Consider the following 6,000-nt stretch of genomic DNA (forward strand, 5'->3'; position numbering starts at 1 on the left):
CTCTGGTTTCTGTCTGTGTCTGCAGGAACAGTCAGCATAGCTTAGCACTTTTAAAAAGAAAGCATAGAGAAAGTCACTCTATTCAGCACTTGCCAGGCCACACCTGGAATACTATGTTCGGTTTTGGTCCCTGCTATACAAAAAAGATGTGGACAGGCTGGATACGGTCCAGAGAAGGGCCACAAAGATGATCAAAGGACTGGGAAGCCTGCCATATGAGGAAAGGCCAAAAGAACCGTGCTTGTTCAGCCTTGAGAAAAGAAGGCTTAGGGGAGAACTTGTCACTGTGTTCCAGTCTTCAAAGGGTGGCTACGAAGAAGATGGAGACTCCCCTTTCACAGGGAGTCACATGGAAAAGATGAAAGGTGACGGGTACAAATTACTCCTGGGGAGACTGGACACAAGAGGAAAATTTTTTATGAGAACAAGCAGCCATTGGAATAATATCCCTAGGGAAGTTGCGGATTGCCCAACATCGTAAACTTCTAAGATTTGGTTGATTATGCTTTGGCCAAGAAAGATTGGACCAGATGATCCTTGAGGTTCCTTCCAACCTGGTATTCTATAATTCTATGATTCAGGATATAGCAGTGTCTTGGCCAACATTCCCCTTCAACACAACAGGACTGCGGCTCTTTCATGGGCCTGCACTATACTAGGTGAATTTTGGAGCAAAAATATCCCACAGTTTTCTTTCTCCAGACTTATCCATGTCCTTTTTTTCCTGAATCTGTTAACCCTCTGCCTGTGTGGAGAAAGCTCTGTGCCTAATAATGCAGTGCAAACCAGTAAAGCAGCTCATGCTGTAGTCACAACTTCATTTGCTGGGAACACTCTTAGCATAGGTCTCACTTGTCTTCTAGAGACTTTTAACACAATCAGCTGCTAAATAAGAAAGCTGGTGATCCACCCAGAGGCCTATTTCAACCCTACTCTGTTTTAAAAGGGGAGAGACACAGGAGTTCTCACTGTGTCAAACATCCAGAGCAAACCCCGGAACTGGATTGGTACAGCAGTGCCATCAAGGCTACCAGCATAAATGCCCTCTGGGAAATCTGAGGATGAAGTAAACTGTGTGTATATAATAAACAATCCCCTTGGTTTCAGAAGTTTGTGATATTTAGATTAGGTTTTAGTTGCTTTACGTAACTGCTTGTCAGATTGTTCCAAAAATCATTTTCCTTTTGCTGAAATAACAGTATTTTGTTGCTCTTGGTGTGCCTTCTTCTCTATGTTATCCAGCAATGTCAAAAATCTATGACCTGCTTATAGTTCCCTCCCTTCAGACAGAAGCTATGCTGAGTCAGATGAGGTCACTGGTGTAAGGAGTGACATTTAAAGGAAAAAAACATATTCCAGGAGCAGGGTGACATTTCCTCTACAGATATCAAACCACAGAATTGCCCGGAGCACCCTCCGAGCCATCTTAGCTGACTGATGGGAACAGTTGTGAGGAAGCTGGATGGGTACCAGGCTCTGCAAGCTCCACAGCAGAGGAAAGTGCTGCCACCTCCAGCAAACGCCCCAAAGCCTGAGCAGAGCAGTCCTTCCACAGCTACATCAGAGACGTTACACTAGCGGAAACAATTCACATATGCTAGGACACCACGTTGTGTTACAGTGAACTGGCTTTAGGAAAGCTCCAACCGCGTGCTTGGGAGTGCACAGCCATTACTTGATTGAAATAAAAACCACTAGTGTCAATGCTAAATAAAGGTGGAAGGAAACAAGTAATGGAAATTCCAATTGTTCAAGTTGCTACTACTTCATTAAGCTGGCCACGTTACTCAGTTATATTTTAGCTGCAGTGGCAGACACGCTTATAGAAGAGCCTTGAATTACTGTTACTGCAGCAACAAGGTTGTATCATCTGTATCATTAAGCACTTCAGAAGTCAATTGCTTTAGAGTTCAGCTTCTGATCTGCAACAGACTATATTAGGCATGTAAAGACATGTGGAAAGTCATGGTTTCGACAACATTTTATGTTTTCCTTTAGGCAACTGAAGGACTTGCCCCACAGAGGAATAAAGTATCCTTTCTTCTCTGACAGAAAGATGGGCAACAAGCTGGACAGACATTCCTTTAAAAAGCAATCGGACAAAACCAGCTGCCTTTGTTTCAGATTCCCTCACCTGAGGGAGTGGCAGTATGAGAAGGCAGCACTCAGCTTTATGACAAACATATCCTTTTTGCCCTACAGATTCCTGCGCTGTCCCTAGTAAGATTATCCACACCCTTTTGACAGAGCAGAAAGGTGAGGAGAATGGAGCATGTGAAGAAACTGCTCACCTAGACGCATGCATGAAGAAAACCCAAGCTTTAAACCAGATGTCTGACATACACAAGCCTAAGGTCTTCCAAGATTTTTAATTAACCCAATGCTAATTATATTCCACCTGGAATAATGAGGAAACTATGGCTGTATTTGGGGACTGGTCTTCATCGTAATCCACAGGACAAAATAGCACATAGTTACTATACATTAGTTAATCATGGCTAAAGGATTTGCAACTGACACGTTAGAGATGTATAAGCTTTTTAGCTCTGAATTTCTACCTTGCCAATGTTAGACAATATAAAAGTAATTAACGAGAGGAATTTTCCCACAAGTTCAATACTGCTTCCAAAGCAAGACTATTCTACTATGCAAAAGAGCTCATTGCCATCCCCTTTCCTTCCCAGATGAGCTCTCAACTGTTGGACTAATCCTACTTGTACTTCCATGTGCAGCTGTTCCACCCATTTAATCAAAATCTTGCAGTTCTCACAGAACCTTGTATTTCTGAGTTCTAGTCACTTTATCAATTTGTCCCAAGTCCTGGTTTTGACCTTTCTTAACAAGGTAATGTTCTGTCACGCTTTGCTTCACCAAATTCTGCTTTGTCAGCACCTTTCTAGTGATGCTGTTTGTGGGTCCCAACAGAACATAATATTCCTGGGGAGACACGCTAGAAAACTCTAATGATAGCATATTATCTCCTTTCTCTGTAACACAATGCCTTCAGAAACGCAGCTCTAACTGCTTCCTATTTAGCTGTTTGCTGCTGCCAGTATCACCTTACTGACTGTTAAACTTGCTGCCAACCCTCACCTCTAGATCCCTCACTGTGACCCTTTTCATCATTACAGAATAACATCTTTTCACACTTTTTTTCTGGCTAGGTGGCCTTTTGTTTTTTTCCCTGCCATGACCTCTTTACACCACTACAAAAAAGGAGGTATACACCATGGTCAGAGATCGATCAGACTCGATCTCTGAAACATCTGAAGATTTTTCGTAACTATATTAAACTAGAAACTATACCTGTAGAGAGACAGGTACTGAGGGAAGAGGAAAAGATACCTGTCCAGACTGTTTACAACATCTTTTTTGCCCCTGTATTACAAAGAGTTAAGTGTATGTTACTGACTTCTCCCCAGCACTTCAGTTTCTGCTTTTAAAGGCACCCTCTACAGCACCTAACAATTCCATGGCAGTAACCTCACCAAGATATCAAATTTCTCTTTTTAAGGTAAGGAACACCTAAACACCTGCCGCTGTTACCACCTCCTTTTTTTATGTAGGTAGTCACAGTGCTTAAGTTACAGCTTTAGGTCACAGAACACGTCAATAGCAGCAACTGGATTAAAATGCAAGGCTCAGTTTCTGATGCAGGTACTTGAACCAGAAAGAGAAGGTTAGCAAATGCATTCTGTTCCGGTTTTTATCATTCATTTCCCAATTCTGACCTGAAATAGGAAAGTTTACAGCAGTCTTGCGACTACTGTAATTTGTGCCTTGCTGCAGGGGGTCCAGCTTTGGCTTCCAGGAGAAACCAGCAAAAGAAAAAATGTCAAACCAACGTGAACACACATAATCGGCTGAAGAGGCCATGTGCAGATCACTGTCAGCTCCACACAGAGCGGGAACTGAGCCGTGACATCCATGTCACAGGATGTCTCCGGTGCTGGCTTGCTTCCAGAGTGCCTGAGGTCTGGCACAGCATGATGAACACCCGGCAAGGCTTGGAAGAGGGATCCTGCACCATGGATGCAATTTCCCTGTCACACCAATTCCTAAAGGATCGCTACACCATGCACGTCTCTGTGCACAGACCCATACGCACAAGGATCAGAGAGTCATTAGGTTGGAAAAGACCTTTGAGATCACCGAGTCCAACTGTACCTGTCCACCACCAAATCACACCCCTAAGCACCTCATCTACCTGTCCTCCAAACACCTCCAGGAATGGGGACTCCACTACCTCCGGCACCTGAGAAGCCCCCCTGCGAAGAAAAGGTGTGGAGAATGCCTTCTGTGGAGAAGCACCATTCCCACAAGCAGAAGGACACACACTGCCTTAGGAGCTCGACACCTGCTGTCACGAGAAATTACATCTCCAGGTGCTTTATCGCTGACCTCCAGGTGGAGGTGAGCTCCACGGCAGCATCCAACAGGGCTCCGGGAGAGGCATAAACGAAAAGCCGTGGCTTGAAAAATTAAGAAAGCAACTTAGAAGTGGATCGTTAAATCTCCACGACGCAAGATTTCGTCTTGAATCGGGCTCCCAAAAGTCAGATTTCAGGCGAATCACTCCCCTACTCATTTCTGCCTTCCCAGTAAAGGCTTTTCTCCTAACATTTTCCACTAGAGAAACTCTTTAAAGCTAGAGGGACACTTCTAAAGCGGCTCCCGCCCGCGCTCCCCGCCCGCCTCTCCCCGCTACCCCCGGGACGGGGCGGAGGGACGGGTGTCAGCTCGCCCCGCCGCGACAAACCGAGCCCACCTGCAGCACCGCTCGGGCCGGCGGGACCGCACCGCTGCGCGGGGGGCGGCGCCAAGGGCGGGATCGGCCGCGCCTGCCCCGGGCGGTGCCTGAGGGAGGGGCGGGGCGGGAGGGGCGAGCCGGGGAGGGGGGGGTGGGGGGGGGAAGCGCGGGCACGCGCCGTAGGGGCACGCGCGCACCCGCGGGCACCGGTGATGCGGTCACACGTGTTCGCGGGCACGCGCACCCGCAGCCACGCGCGTGTGGCGTCACTGGCGGTTGTGAGCGCACGCGCTTGAGGGCGTGTGTGCAGTTCCACGCGCAGCCGCGGGCACAGGGGTTTGGGGCCACACGGGTTTGTGGGCACACGTGTTGGCGTTCACACACGTTTGCCGTCACATGTGCTCGCGGACGTGTTTGCCGTCACACGCACAGCCGCGTATTGGTGGTCACACGTGTTTGTGGACACACGCATTTACGGACACACACACCCCCGAGGTCACACGTGTTTGCGTTCAGACACGTTTGTGGAAACACGTTTGTGGACACAACGGCTTCTGGGGTACACGCGTTGGCAGGCACACATGTTTATGGACACACGTGGTTGTGGCCACGCGTGTTTGGAGTCATGCAGGGTTGCATTCACACGCATTCATGTTCACGCGCGTTCACGTTCACACGTATTTGCGATCACACGTGCCTACAGACATGTTTGCAGTCACACGCACACCCGTGGACACAGGCGTTTGCGATCACACGTGCCTGCAGACATGTTTGCAGTCACACGCACACCCGTGGACACAGGCGTTTGCGGTCACACATGTTTGTGGGCACACACTCGCGGTCACACGCATTTGGGTTCATACAGGTTTGGTGTCATACGTGTTTGCAGACACACAAATGCACAATCACATGTGTTTGCAATCACATGTGCCTGCAGACATGTTTGCAGTCACACATGTTTGCAGCCACGTGTGTTTGTAGGCACACGTGTTTGCGGACACACACACCAACAGTCACACATGTTTGAGTTCAGACACGTTTGTGTTCACACATATTTGGGGAAACACGTTTGCGGACAGAATGCGTTCTCAGATATGTGCGTTTGCAATCACACACACCTGCATACATGTTTGCAGTCACGGACACGTGCGTTTGCAGTCACACGTGTTTGCGGTGACACATGTTTGGGGACACAAGCATTCGCAGACGTGTTCACAGACACAAGCATTCACAGACATATTTTGGTTCAC

The 6,000-nt window shown here is 47.7% G+C and overlaps 1 protein-coding gene across 1 annotated transcript in view; it reads right to left on the reverse strand.

Annotated features, from left to right (window-relative positions):
• Positions 1 to 4,852, reverse strand: part of LDB3 (LIM domain binding 3) — a 130,903-nt gene extending 126,051 nt beyond the window's left edge. Inside the window, exon 1 of the mRNA XM_054071315.1 lies at positions 4,769 to 4,852. The gene's annotated coding sequence lies outside the window, so the exon portion shown is untranslated. The remainder of the gene's footprint in view (positions 1 to 4,768) is intronic.
• Positions 4,853 to 6,000: the final 1,148 nt, after the last annotated feature.

This window comes from Cuculus canorus, chromosome 7 (genome assembly GCF_017976375.1).
Source record: "Cuculus canorus isolate bCucCan1 chromosome 7, bCucCan1.pri, whole genome shotgun sequence".
In the NCBI taxonomy this organism is placed as follows: domain Eukaryota; kingdom Metazoa; phylum Chordata; class Aves; order Cuculiformes; family Cuculidae; genus Cuculus; species Cuculus canorus.